General features: G+C 39.5%; 1 protein-coding gene across 43 annotated transcripts in view; it reads left to right on the top strand.

Moving 5' to 3' along the window:
• SIPA1L1 (signal induced proliferation associated 1 like 1) overlaps positions 1 to 15,455 on the top strand; it is a 360,404-nt gene that overhangs the window by 162,822 nt on the left and 182,127 nt on the right. For 39 of the 43 annotated variants that reach the window (XM_070593958.1, XM_070593937.1, XM_070593976.1 and 36 more), the window contains one exon: positions 60 to 121. The gene's annotated coding sequence lies outside the window, so the exon portion shown is untranslated. Of the gene's footprint in view, positions 1 to 59; positions 122 to 7,177; positions 7,266 to 15,455 lie in introns of all 43 variants that reach the window. The other 4 variants (XM_070593953.1, XM_070593950.1, XM_070593969.1 and 1 more) reach the window with 1 other exon arrangement.

Here is a 15,455-nt window from a genome sequence, read left to right on the forward strand (position 1 = left end):
TGAACGTAGCCATTGTTTCTATTTTTTAACTGTGTTTTATTTTTAACTATTTTTTTCAGGTTGTACATTGTTCCTGTGGATGCTATTGGCTAAATTTCTATAGCAATGGCACGAGAATATAGTAAGTACTATACCATGCTTCTTATGACCTGCTTACTTTAAAATACGTTGACTTTCTGTCTTTAAATTTCTCATTGGAGCAGTGGGAATAGAGAAACAAAGAGTTTTAAAATCTACTTTTTTCCAAGGCATCAATTCGTTTGGTCATCTGCTTTTTGAGTCTATAGCTTTATATACAAATATACCATGATAGTGATTAATTTCATCTTCTGATAAACATAGTATTGCTCAGTCTGTTCCCTGTAAAGACCAGAAGAGTGGACATTAGGGTTCGATCTGTGTCGTGCATCCCCTCCATCCCCAATGTTACCGAGTTGAAGAACTGACTGCAGCCTCCAGATGGGCCCTGATTAGGGGCAGTCCCATCCCTACTTTGTCCGTGATTGACTCATCATGGACAAGCCATCAGCCAGTGTTGGGTGTTACCTGGCCAGAGGGATGGTTTCAGGAACAGGCCAGTAATCCTGTTTTAGCCAGGAACTTCTGGCAGAAGTCCTTGTGTATTTAAAACAGAGCTACAGGAAGAGTTTGCCTCTTTCTCTTGTTCTGGACGTCATTATATGCTGGTGTAAGGTCTGCTGTGGCTGCAGCCTGAGCAAGAAGCCACCCAGGGCAGAGGACAGAGAAACCAGTGCTGCAGCCTGTTCTTTCCTCCAGAAGTCCCAGCTTTTGAGCCAATACATTCCCTTTTTGTTTGAGCCAGTTTTTGTTGGGAGCCAAAACATCCTAAGTGATTCACTGAATCTCCGTTTTATTTTTAGTAATCCATTAGTTTCTCCCTGGGGAATGTGAGAGTAATTGCAAAGTGAGGCAAAATAATACCGTAAAACTGGCAGGGTGTGTTGGTGTTGACTGGCAGCCTCTTCAGTCTTAAGAGTTAACAGGTAGCGATTTAATGTTCAAAAACAGGGGAATAAAATACATTGCTTGCGGATTCTCTTTTCCCCTGGAAGGTTTTCCCTTTTAATCAACCCACTTGGGCTGTGGACGCTGAAAAGGGCCCTGGACTCCTGGCCTGGAAACACCCCATGTGCAGGTGTGTTTTGGCAGTGTGGGCCTGTTCTCCATGTTTTCTTAGAATAGGCTATGTGCCCAAGCCCGTAATTCCTTGTTTGCTTTTGTTCTTCAGAAGTTAATATGAATATTCCAAATACGAAAACTATATAAGGAATAATATAACAAATATCCATAGGTACCCTCCCACAGCACGCTAGAGAAAGGCATGTTTACCAGTTCTGTGGAACGGTCACAACCCAGGCCCTCGTCCCTGAGAGCAGTGCCCTCTGTCCGCCCCCGAGGAATCGCTGTCCTGGTTCTGGTCTTTATTCTAACCCTGCATTTTTGGTACTTTCACCGCAAATGTGTAGTATGATTTTTGTATGCTTCTACAACTTCAGCTAAGTGTAGATACTTATGTGTATTTGTTGTTTAAAATCACAAAGGAATTTAGAATAAATTCAGGATCTCGGAAAGAGGCAATAAATTTGTTCTCAAACACTTGTCAAAAGATCTGTTCCCAGGCCTCCCAGGGATCTGTAATGAAACGTGTTAGGCTTTAAATGGTCGATGAGTTTAATCAGCATGCCGACAGCCTTTGATCTTGTCTTCTGGGACCGGGTGCTTGGTCTGCTGCTGAGTTCACTTTCTGCGCCCGCTTCGGCACTCCTGTGCAGGGCTATGTTAGACCCACTGTGCCATGAGGGAGCTTTTCAGAGTGTGTGGGTAGCTTCTTTCATTTAAGTTGCTCTCCTCATCCTGTGGCCAGAATGCATGCTTTTGGCAAACTTAGGCAAATCCATGCATTTTTCTGTGCTCTGACAGTTAGCCATCACCCCTATAAAGTAAGTTTACTTCTGAGCTTTCTAAATGTGTGAGTTTGTCGGCTTGTTCCTTGTCCTGGCGGCAGCAGTTGCAGAACGGGCGTCCACCCCTATGAACAGACTGTGGAGCATGACCCCTCAGTCACTTGGGAGGCCGGGAAATCAGTGCTGTATCGTTATTCTCCTTTGTGCCCCAACATGAGCCTTGGAGGTAATTTTGTATCATTCTTGTCTGAAATGTATCTTAGGTTATTTCACTTCTACATTCAAAACACTCATTCTTTTGCTATCAGAAGATTCCAGTTACCCCGTCTTCTTGTTTGGAAGGTTGCCTGCACGGAACTGAATAGTCGTTGCCATTCCGAAATTATTAATCCATTCAATTTAGGAACATAATTACTGATACAGTGTCAGAGAAAGATTTATGACAATCAAAAGAGGATTTCTATTTTTTTTCAAGGTATTATCTTGCTTACATGTTTAACATGTGAAAAAAGAGTAAACTCAAAAGATTCCCCCCCCCTTAATTCATATATATTGTATCCATGTTCCAGGAAGGAAAACAATTACATCTTTTGTTGAAGTCGAATTTTAGGTTTTTGTGCTTTGTGCATGCGTTTTTTGTTGTTAAAAGAATGGATCCTTCTTTTAATTTTATTTAACTGTAACTATCTTTAGCGTTTTTTCTCCATTGTGGACCCAGGATCTTAAAATGTTGCCAATGTTAGAAGATGATAGCCACCAAATGGAAGCACCAATCAATGAAGTTCCTTTGAAAAGAGCTAATAAATCTCTCCCTTTGGGAGATGACCAGTGTTGAGATGGTGTGCCATTTTGTACATCAGGCCAAATATAGACAGAAGAAATGCAGGTTATTTAAGCTATAATCGTGATATATATATATGTATCTCATATATATGATACATATATCAATCTGATAATCCTGACATATATATGTGTGTGTGTATATATATATATATATATATATTTTTTTTTTTTTTTGGTGAGAAAGATTGGCCCTGAGCTAACATCCATTGCCAATCTTCTCCTTTTTTCTTGAGGAAGATTGTTGCTGAGCTACCATCTGTGCCACTCTCCCTCTATTTTGTATATGGGATGCTGCCGCAGCATGGTTTGATGAGCAGTGGGTAGGTCCATGCACAGGTCTGAACCTGTGAATCCTGGGCCACTGAAGCAGAGCACTCAGACTTAACCACTATGCCACTGGGCCAGCCCCAATACTGTAATATATTTTATATCCATTTTCTTGTTTTAAAAGCTTTAGTGTTATAGTTGCTTTTTTAACAGAAAAAGCCTATTGAAATTTTTCTTTGAAAAATCGGTTCAGTGAACTGATCTTTTTGTTTCTTGTGGAATGACATCGTCTTGTTTATTTTTTATGTAAAGGGATCTGTCGACTTGGCTTGTTCTTATACCTCAAAATGAGACGGTGCGTTTGTGGGGGCTGGTCCACCGGGCTGAGGGGACCTCCAGACAGTGACTCAGGGCTGTGATTAGGTCTTGCTCTCCGCACCCTGGTTGACTTGAAAGCACTGTCCGTAGACCATTTAGTCTGGGAAAGCAATCCATGAATCATCTAAATTGGCACAAATTATCTGGAATGCCACTAAACGTTTTCTGCTCTTTATCCTGATTGAGGGAGTTAGAAAGGGAGACTTTTCTTTGCGTTTGAGAGTATTCTAGAGGATAAACATACACTTGTGAAGCACATTTCTTCCCTAGATGGAATGAAAAGGAGTAGAATATTTGACGTTTGTAAGCAGTTCTGGTTTCACGGGTTTGTTGTACAGCATTCCTCCGAGCTTTAGATGCTTTGCTTTGTGAAGAGGGGGGTACCTGTTGCCTTGTATCCAGCTCCAGTTCCGCCTCCTACCGCGTCTTGCAGGAAGGGGCCTCCAGGGGCTGCTTGCTGCCTGGGGCTGCAGCTCAACCCCCACAGCACAGCTGAGGTTAGAGGGAAATCCCAGGAGCCTACATTGGCTCCATTTTGCTTCCTAACTTGTCCCACTCATCAATCTCTCTCCTATTTAGGAGGCAATTTTGATATCCTTTTCTTCCCTTTCTCAAAATGATGGGTCAACAGATTTATTGAGACCCACTAGGTACCTGGCAATGAATTCAGTGAAAGTCATTTTTTTGTCTTCACTAAATAATAAGTTGACTTTGTTTCAATTTATTTTATATCAAAACTTTAAAATAATCATATTCATTCGAAAGTGGAGGACATTTACAAGTCGTTTAGGGATAAAGATAAAATGAAGACTTTCCTTAGACAGAAAGTAAGCCTTTTAATTCATTGTTTTTCTTTAGGTTTTCTGATGGTGCATTTGGGGCCTGCCCAGCACTTAATCATCTTACTGTGTCTGCTCTAAAGAGATGAGCAGATTTATCCAATCCATAGCAAAAAGACCAGATTTCCAACTTGTGATATGAGTTGACTTTTTAATACGAGGATAAATCTTTATTTTCATTTTGGAATGGGTGTGAGTGGGCATCTCAGAGGAATGTGTCTTTTGACGGGAAGTGGAGGAAGCCGTAGCTCGCCATGTCATTCTGTGTTTTGCAGACGTAGCTGCTGTTCTGTGTCTGTGGGTGTGCGTGCATGCGCGTGAGCGGGGTTGTCTGTGTCCATCTAGGGGATTGCTGTTTGTTAAACATTGTCACATTCATTTTGCAGTTGTTGAAAATCAGGTGTTCAAGTTATAAATTATTGTTAGCACATCTGCTGAGTGAAGTTGAAAGCCTGTAGAGTGAGTTTCTAAGAAACTGATTGGTAAAGTGTTTCCACGAATCCCCTTGATAAAATTCCTTATTACATGGTTAGTTAAGCTCTTTTCCCTGAAATAAATCACAAGGACCTTCATGTTAGTGATTTAGGCTGTGTTTATAAAGAGTGCTGTTCTCTGAGAACTTTGATCCTGTTTGTCATAAGGACTTGTTTAGTACCTAATTAACCTTTCATTTAATCTTTTTTTTGCAATTAGGAGCCAAGAGAGCATGCTTTAGTACCAAATAAAAGTCACCCATCCATATTACCCTTAATTTGCATTTTGAGTAAATAATTGGGTCATTAGCCAACACCTACACAGAGGGGCGTGAATGGTTTACTCTGTTGGGCATTTAACATCACTTTATAGCTTTTAGATTACTTTGTGTAAATTATTTCTTCCGTGACAGTCGATACCTATTGTTAATGGGTACAGTGATTGTAAGACCTCAGGCAAGAATTCCAGAGTTCTTAATGAGCGTATAAATATCTAAAGGACGGGCCGGCCCGTGGCATGGTGGTTAAGTTCAGCATGCTCTGCTTTGGTGGCCTGGGTTCATGGGTTTAGATCCCAGGCGTGGACCTACACTACTTGTCAGCCATGCTATGCTGGCAACCCACATACAAAATAGAGGAAGATTGGCACAGATGTTAGCTCAGGGCAAATCTTCCTCAGGAAAAAAAATATATATACTAAAGGAGTTTTATATTTAAGTCTGCCTCCTCCCCTCAGTAGCAGATGCTATTTAACTTTCTGGAAATGAAATCTCAATTTTCGGACTGAATGCTAATCCTTGTTGAAAGCTTCCTACCCTCTTTCTATTTTTTTTTTTTTTTTAATTTTCTTCTCAAACCAATTAAGTAGAATTAATCTGGTCTGTAGGGTTAGGTGCTCCTTCTGTAATCTGGAAAGCTCTGCTAAACAGTGTGTGAAGATAGGCCAGCTGTCTCTATTTCTGTCTGAATATTTGGCTCCATCCCTAAAATTTGGTGATACTCCCATTGTAGTACTACATAGTGGCCTCATTTAAAGATGGAGATAGCAGTGGCTGTCAGTCCGCTCTGCAAGTATATAGAGCTTGTTGGTTGTAAAGATTGAGGCCAAGGGCCAGTATTCATTGCTGCTATATTTTCATCTTTTAATTATATTTTGATGATCATTTGGAATCCTTCAGTTGTATTTGTTCAAAACATCAAGAAAATCTCACAACACTTTGTTCCCCAGCAAATTTTAAAAGTAGATTTTATAAAAATAATACATACTTGTGAAAATGTAGAAAAGGCAGATAAACGTAAAGTTGAAAATGAAAACCATCTATAATCTTACCATCCAAAAGTAGCTGTTATTGACATTCGCTAATAACATGTTCTCAGAGCACACCATTAAAAATGGAAAAAACCCCATGCCAATTATTAATAAAGAACTGACTGAAGGTGGTGGCACCCAGAAACTCTTAAATACTTATATATGGTATGTGTTAGAGTTAATATCATCTAAACTGCCAGTATGTATTTCCGCAGGTCGTCTCCATTTCATCATAGGATAAGGAGAGAGCCTCTTTAAGGAGAAGCTGTAAACTTTTGTTCCCAATGATTTTTAGGGAGAGATTTTCTTGTGTAGGGCATGTTTCTCTATGTAGGTATGAGGTGTTTCTGTTTTAGTTTTTAAGGGAAGGAGTCCTGTGAAATAAACTGCTATATAGAAAGAGTAGAAGAATGATACACTTTTAAAAGAAATGCCCTCTGCTCCTCTGATAGAAAGATGAGAGAGAAGAGTCCAGTGACCAGAGGCTGCATGTGGTCATTTCCCAGGGATAATTGAGTGTCAGAGTCCTCCTGGATTTTTTTTTCCGTTACGGTCTGTCTGTCCCCTGCCACCTTCTATCTGGTGTGACTCTTTTCTCTGCTCCCTCCCCTGTCCTGTAACAGCCTCAGGTAACTTCACAATGCCGCATTGCAAACCTCACTGGAATTCTGCGCTGACGCAGATCTCTGATTATCCCGCTTGGTGCTTCAGTTTACAATGACTTGGGTTATTGTCTGGTTTTCATATCATCACACCACAAAGACTCAAGTAAGCAACACACGTCTTCCTGATTCTGAAAGAATTTGTCCTTTGTGGTGTTTTGTTGGTTTCTGAGCATTTGTTTGCTGGCCTCCTTCTCGAGGCTCAAAATAACCTGGTATGCCACAGCCCTCTTAGCTGCCAGTGGGCTTCTTTTAAGTGCCTGTCCTTAACAGAGGCATTCTCCATGAGCAATGATGCACTTCAGCCAGTTGGCCAGTAATGACCCCCACAGTTTCTTGTCCTGAAGCCATTGTGGTGTAAACAGAGCAGTGATGAGAGCTTTGTCCTTTGTCCTCTCTTCCGAGAAAAGAGTGTGAAAGTCATTTTAAAGGAAGTCTGCACTTTGTGGTATCACTCACTTTTGGCGCTGTGTCCGTTTAGATTTTAGCCTGGAATTCTTTGGGAAACTCCACCCCTGGAAGAAAATGAGGACTTTTAAAAGAATGTGTTTCAGCAGCTGTTAATGTTAGTAAGTACCTCACGCTGTCTTTGTAGATCCTTCGGTCATACAGCAGCACTTGCTGGAGTTCACTTTTGCGATTGCAGTCCCTTCCTTTGAGACACTGATTTGAATTTTATTAGGCAAATATTGCCAAGTTTTAGATTATTTTATAAGTTTGTATTGTTAGAAAACACTCAAACTTTGGTACATTTGTGTCATAATGTGTTTCTAGTTTTAAGCATCAAATTGAGATCTTAGTATCTAAATCATTAAAGAAAGCAAATTTTAATTTGTTTTCAAAATACTGTCATTAATAAATCATAATCTTATCTTTCCTACCTGTTTTACTTATGAATGACATCGTGGGGCATTGAAATTTTGTGTGATCATGTTCGGTGGTTCTGAACTGTTGTCTGTTTTTTGTGTGTGTGTGTGAGGAAGATTGGCCTTGAGTTAACGTCTGTGCCAGTCTTCCCCTATTTTAATGTGGGATGTCACCACAGTGTGGCTTGACGAGTGGCACTAGGTCCACGCCCCTGGGATCCAAACCTGTGAACCCTGGGCCACCGACCAGGAGCGCGTGAACTTAACCACTATGCCACCTGGCCGGCCGCCTGTTGTCTTTTTATCCACATGTTGGAACTGTGTGTCAGTTGGTTTTCTTGCATGGCACGCATCAGATTTATTTCAGTTAACTGTTCTCAGCCCCAGTGTTAATGCCATAAATGAAGAACCCTCCCTGTTTGTTTATTTGCTTCTTGGACTCTTAACAAGTTACACACTGTCAGTGGGTTACTGATTCTTGGTTTACTTCTCTGACACAAGGCAGCTTGAGAGGTTTTTTGTTTTAGATAAGATTCCAGTGTGATCTCTTTTTCAAAAGAATTTGGATAAATCGTTTTCAGTTGGTCTCCCAATCCTCATTCTCATTCCTTTTCAAAGCGGGCTATCTTTTTCTTCTCCATCTCCATTTTCTTCTTTTTTTATGAGAGAGAGAGAGAAAGAGAGAGAGAGGTTGATAGGTAGGTTTGACTTTGTTCCGTTCTAAGTGGAGGATGGGAATAAAACCAAGTTCAAGTAAAGAATGAAGTGATGGACCACCAATCTGGGAAGAATATTAGAGAAAAGAGTTCAAGTGAAGAACTTCTAGTCTAAAAAAGTCAAACACCAAAGAGAAGTTGCTAACTCTGCCATTGCTCTTTTAACTTTTTCTGTTGACGTGAATGGCACCAGGTAGCTATCATTTTCTGACCAAGGTCTGAGGACAGATTTTGAGCAATAGCTAACTTGTCAGTGTTTTCCTCATAGTAGATGCTCAGTTAATAGAAAGTCTGACTGATTTGCTGACTTAACTGCAGGAAAAAAATAGGCTGTTAGCCCCTTCAAATAGCCATTCTAATTCCTACCAGACGAATTCCTCCTTATTAATTCTGTGAGGAGGCTATGAAATAAGTGGAGCTTTTTTTTTTAAGAAAAATTGAGTCCTCTTCCTTACTATTATACTCTAGGATCTCTCATTTTCTTTGGAAGAATGAGAAGTGTGAGAAGTTATTTTTTCTTTAAGTTGCAAAATAAGAGTGTGCACTATTGTCTAGTTCCCAGAGATGCCGTTTCTGACCATTCTTACGTTCACTTTTTGTGGTACATCAGCCCTCCACAAATGAGTTGAATTAAAATTTTGTTCTGAAATTTTGTTGTATTCTTTGAGATTCTTGGAGTCTCGTAGAGGTGGTGTGAAACCCCTGGTTGGAATCACTGCCTTGGGGAATCCTTTCACTGGTACGGAGGGATATCATCCTTGGCAAGGAAGGCGGTTAATCTGGTGTGTTTGATAGAAGGGGTCTGAATGCTGGAGGATTTCTCTTCTCCCTTCTCCAGTTGCTGCCTCAGATCTCTCTGTCCATATTATCTATCAAGTCTCTAAACTACCTTGTCAAGGGCACTTTCTTCCTAGTGTTATAAAACAAAGGCAGAATCATGGTGCTTTTTGGAGTTTTCTGGTATTTCTGGATACAGAAAGGCAAAGTAGGCCCATTGTTATAAGTTTCAATGCTTGAAAAACACCAAAAAATGAAAGAAGGAAAGAGAGGAGAGAGAAAAGAAAAGTCTGATTTCCTAAGTAGTTACCGTCTTCCTTTCTTTCTTTTCCAGACCCGCTCTTTTTGGTTGTGTTTGTTGAATCTGGCCCAGCACTACCTGCAGGCATGGCGTGTTGCCTTCGAATCTGGGAGAATGTGTGGGTCTACAAGATAGCGTCTTGGTTACTGTTTCTCAAATGTTTTTCAGCACAAGTGAAGAGGCAGTTACTTTGATTTTGTTAGTGTTTTTCCTCCAGGGGCAGAGGACCACATTGTTTCTCCTGTGACCTTCAGAAGGCTCTGTTTGGTGCTGCGATGCTCCCTGTAGTCCTGTGTGGACTTGGCCCATTTTCCCAAACGAGATAATGAATACAAAAATGCTCTCTGGTAAACTTTAAAGCATTGTAAATGGGAGAGGGTATTGTCATTACTATTATTCTCTGCTTGAGTGACTGACTATAAACATTGTCTGTTTAGTTCATGACCTCCATCCGAGAACCGGCTGCTTTTGACAATCTCGTTTCCAGGGAATAGCTGTTTCTTGCTTAGTCCAGCTTTTACCTGCTTGGACCTTTTGCAAAAGAAAATGATTTGCACATTAAACAAATATAGCATATATTGCATTAAAATGAGTTATTGGTATTGCATGATATTTACAAATAGAGGAATCGCTGCTCTTTATCTGTGGCAGTAAGTTTCCATTGGCAATGACCTTGAGGCTCCTGGCTGTACGAAAAATAACTGGCTTTTGTAATTACTATTTCAGAGAGACTTAATCTCTCTTCTTATTCAGTGAGAGGACTGTTTCTCTGACAGATGGACTTGGAGCCTTTGTGGGACTTTTATACAGAACAACTGCTTTTTTGTGTGTGATTTAGCTCTTTGCCATCAGGCTTTTCAGTTTGTGTTTATCGACGTGAGACACTGTTCTCCCGAGAGTTGTGACCTGGACTACAGCGAGTATAACTCGCAAGGAGAATTAAGAGGGAGAAAAAGATGTTTCCATCCCCTCTCTCCTGGAGTAACTAGAAAGCAGAACTGTTTGTTTGAAGTCCCCAATCCCCTATGGTGAAGAGATGCTGGTCCTGCTGCGGACATTATCTGAACGGGCACCTTGTTCCATGGGATGATGCCATGTCACATTTGGAAGCAGGCCTAAAACTGCTTCTGCATTGGCAGCAGCCACCTCATCAGAAATGCTTTCTTGCATTTCATCGTAAACCTGTGCTGACTCTAATGGGAAGCTCTGAAACTACTGTATCATGGAGATTTGACGTTCCTTGTAGCTGGCCAATAGTTTACATTGACAAGCCTCCTGAACTTGTTTCAGAACGCTAATGGCTCTCTGTCAGCGGCTTGTTCCGCTGAGGGGAAGCGATGGGGTGCTTACTGTGTGTTGTAAGACTGCGTGATCAGAGGGACGTTTCTGAGCTCATGTTGTCTCTTGTTTACTTTCCAGTATATGTTGAAATCAAATTCTGTTAAAGGCTGAGATAAAGTTGATTCATAGACTTTGTTTTTAGGAACTTTGGATTTAGCTACTAACAAAGAAGTTATCAGTTATCTTGGAAGTGATGTCTTTGCTGAATAAGAAAAAGAGGGATACAGTAGTAGTGGCAACACTTGATTCACCCTGATGAAAACATTTCAACTCTTGTTAGGATAGAATTCTCCTCCTTCGAAAGAGAGATGATGTTTAAACTTAACGGTTATTTAGACATTTTAAATTGTTTGTAATTAGGGTAAAATCATGTAGTTTTCAAAAAGAGTGCTCAAATGCATTGAGAAAAGAAAGTCGAAGTTGTAGCTTTAAAGCAACCAGACTCGGCGTGCTACGTGGAAGGTAGTTTCTTACCCCACCTCTAGTGAGTATTAGTCTCTGTGCCCTGTGAGGTGAATTAGCTCCTTTATTGGACCATTTATTGAATGTTACTTTTCACCTGTGGGTGAGGAAATTAACCTAGAGAGCATGTTCCATATTTAGAATGTTTGGCTAATCTAAGGATTCTAATGTTTATTAGTCTGTGACATCTCTAGTTTAAGGATAGGTAAATAACAGCCCAGATGCATAATTATTTGTTAAAATTAGCAAAATAAGTCATTTAAAGAGCAGGAAACAGGCGGGCCTTTGCATACTTTCTATAAAAGTTAGTTCATGTTGACACAATGCATACATCATTCAAAAGAAAGATTCTAGTCTTTTGCCAGATATTCTCTCATTATGTTGGGCAAGTATTATAGCCGTTACACAGTCATAACTTGAGATTCTCCTTTCAATGCAGTTTCCGTTGAGTGGCACAAAGGAATTGAAAAACACCCAAGGGTCAGTAGTAATTGATTGACTCTTGGGTTAAGAGAGAGGAAGGAGTCAAAGACAGCTCCATGGCAAGCCCATGGAACCACCCTGTGGGAGACTGAACCTACTTCCCAAAATGCCAGCTCCTTATTTCCTCTGTTGTCTGTTCTTCACTCCATGCTTTATGGCCTCCTGCTCCTCTCCGCAGTTCACCTCTTTATCCTGTCTGTCCTTGGTCCTCTCGCCTTCTCTAGATGTCAGTCCTCTAGTCATGTCATTCCATTCTCTCCTCTGCCTCATCTCTTCATGCTTTTTCTTTGCCTGTAAACATCCTTCAGCACTCTTTCTCTTTCCAGCACAAATCTCCCCATGCCCCTCAGGTTTCTCTCAAGCTCTCTTTCCTGTTTCCAGTGGGGGAGGGGAAAGATTGCTCCATCACTTTTTAATACCTTTATTCTTTCTTCTTAAAATTGTTTTGTTTTATTTTGTTAGCTATAATTTATATGCAATAAAATTAGTAAATCTTAAGTGTTTTTAAGATTTGGGTTGTTTCTAGTTATTGACATTTATGAATAAGGCTGCTATAAGCATTCTTGTGAAGTCGTTTTGTGGACATGTGTTTTCATTTCTCTTGGGTAAATGCATAGGAAAAGAGTTGTTGGCTCATAGAGTAGATGTATGTTTTACTATATAAGAAACTTCCAAACTGTTTTCCAAAGTGGTTGTGCCATTTATCCTTGCACCAGCAATTTATGAAGTTCTAGTTGCTCCATGTTCTTACTAGCATTTGGTATTGTCAATTTTTTTTCCTTCCTTTTTAAAAATTTCAGCCATTCTGGTAGGGTGAATGTGAAAAGGTATCTCATTGTGATTTTAATTTGCATTTTCTTGATGACTAATGATTTTGGGCATCTTTTCATGTGCTTATTGGCCATTCATATATCTGTTTTTGCGGAGTGTCTTTTTCAAGTCTTTGCTATTTTTCTAAATTATTATTGAATTATCTTTTTATTGTCGATTTGTAAGATTTTAAATGTATATTAAAATATATACTATATATTTTGGTAATAAATACATGTACTCTTAATGGTGTCTCTTGAGCAGAAAGTTTAATTTTAAGTCTATTTTATCATTTTTCATGGTTACTGCTTTACTGTGTGTTATCTAAGAAATCCTTGCTTATCAAATATTGGGAAAATATTTTCCTATATTTACTTAAAGATGCTTTAGGGTTTTATCTTTTACATTTAGGTTGATAACCTATCTTTAATTTTTTTGTATATGAAATAAGGTAACTGTTGAGGGTTTTTTTTTTCCTCATATGTATATCTAATATCATTGATTAAGAAGACTTCCTATTGAATTGAGTTGGTGTCTTGGTTGAAACTCAATTGACCATATATGTGTGAGTCTATTCCTGGACTCTTTCCATTCCACTGGTCTGTTTGTCTGTTCTTATGCCAATTATACACTGTCTTGAGTATTGTATTGTGGGAGAGGAAGAAATTTTCCTCTACCCTTCTAGGTTCTTCTGGCTGGTTTAAGAATTAAATTGACATGAGATGGATTAATAGGAGAAAATCAAATTTAATTGCGTATGGATGGGAACCCTACGTACATAAGAGGGTCAGAGACCCCACATACATGAAAGGTTGCAAGACAAAAAAGGTAAAACGAGATATACATGCCATTTTGGTTAGTGAATGGGATGGGGGCCTGAGGCTTAGGGAGGAGGAAGATAATTCACAGGATGATAAGAAGAGCAGATGTTCAGTAATTAGAGGTTTATCCTGCCATACAGATAGATAATAAAAGTTAGTTTCTGTTAATAATACTTCTTATGGGCAAGGCCCCCAATTTAAATTCTTTAAGGGAGAGATAAAAAAAGTTTTTCTTAAGTCCGCAGGGTCTTGATCGCCTTTAGCTCAAAATATTCCACATGCCAAAGTGGTATATCTTGGGGAGGCCTGTTCTGAACCCTTTCAGTCCTGCCTTTGAAGCTTCATGAGAAGTTTCGAATTTCAGGAGTTGAGTTGATAGATTGTTCTCTTATCCCTTATTGTTCCCCCCATCTCAGTGAACCAGACTCTCAGTTTAGAGAATAGGTCAGTCCAATTAAGTAATAGCTGTCCAGCTTCAGGAGGCAGTGATGCAGGTGGGCTCCCAAATGGTGCAAGCAGTCAGGTATTTAATAAGAGGCATTTCTAGGAAACAAAAGAAAAACAATGGTTAATGACTGAAGCAGACTATAATCCAAATTTCTGAGTTCTATGGCAGCCAGTCAAAGAGATTTCTAGATATCTGTCAGGCATTTTCAGATGGAGTGAGGGCAGGCAGTGGCCGTCTGACAGATTTTTCTTGTTTGCAGTTTAAATGTCTCTGATGATCTTTCCAAGTGGTCCATACAGCAATTGGCATAAAAATTGTCCATACATAAACCATTGTGATGATTTATCTGAAATCCATATTGGGTTGTTCAGCTTCAGTTTGCAGGGCTTCAAGAAAAAGGGCAGTTTTAGTTCTCAATGATGCCAAGTCAAAAGTTGGGAGAAGATTGGACACGTCATTTTGGAGGGTTGTAGCCTGATATTGGAGGAACCTGGAAGAATTCTGGACCCAGTCCAGTTTATAGGTAATAAACAAAACCTTAACAGACAGTGAATAGCACTAGAATCTAATATCCACAAAGGCGTATTATAGTTTCTTTTGAAACCTAATTTTTCTCTCTAAAATCACCTCCATTTTTATCAAAGATAATCACAGTAAGGGTAATTTGTTTCTAAAATAAGTCTAGTTTCAAGAAACTTGGACTATTATTTTCATAAGTGAAGCAATAATAGTGATTGATCATATAGGCTCTTTTAAATCTGCGTTGCTGGAACTTTTCATAAGTAATCTCCAGATGGAACTTTTAAAAGCCTCTCCAAGCCGGGAAGCCAAGCCAAGGACTTGCCATCAGACTTACCATGATATCTATAGATTTGGATGACTTCCTCTCTTCTCGAGGTTCCCAAAATATCCTGAGGTCCTGCACCTACAAAGAAATGACTTTCCTTACTCACCTGGTAAGGCTGATGGGAACCCTATAAGCTAGGTACCAGGCCAGTATTTCCAAGGGGCTTTATTGGCTCCATAAAGTCAATCTTGGTTCCTTAAAGCTATCTGGTCATAGCTGAGTCTATGTACATTCTCTCTTAAATATGACATTCCAAGCCTTAGTAATATAACCAGTTTCCAATTGTGTCCTGCTATAAGGAGAACAGATTCTTATTGAACATATGCAAATAACTATATAGCAGTGAAAAGAAGAATACTTACTAAACTTCTGAATTCTGAAGAGATCAGATAGGGAGAAAAAGGTAAATGTTTTAATTCTGCTTACAAAAGTATAATTTACCAATTGCTGTCATCATATTTAGATTAAGAGGAAAATAATTTCATTATATCTGGAAAACAAAGGATTAAAAAAACAGTAATATTTCAGACAAAAAGTCATAAAAATTATGAGCATATTTTGCAGTTCATTTGGTCCTTTGTAGTTAATCCTCGTTCTGCTTGAATCCAGTTTTTCTGTTAGTTTCTTGACTTTGTCTGATGTTGAGGGTGATAGGAACCATGATAATACCAAGAAGTTTGCAGGGTTTTTGTTAAGGCTCATATGATTTGCCCAGTGAAGTGGGTACCTTGATCACTGGAGATTGTGAAAGGTATATCCCAAGGGAGAAATACATTTTCTAACGGTTTTCTTTGCCATTGTGAGGGCATCAGCTTTGCGGCAAGGGAAGCCTTCACCCATCTGGAAAACATACATACAATAACAAGAAGGTATTGATAACACATAGT

Source organism: Equus przewalskii, chromosome 25, assembly GCF_037783145.1.
Source record: "Equus przewalskii isolate Varuska chromosome 25, EquPr2, whole genome shotgun sequence".
In the NCBI taxonomy this organism is placed as follows: domain Eukaryota; kingdom Metazoa; phylum Chordata; class Mammalia; order Perissodactyla; family Equidae; genus Equus; species Equus przewalskii.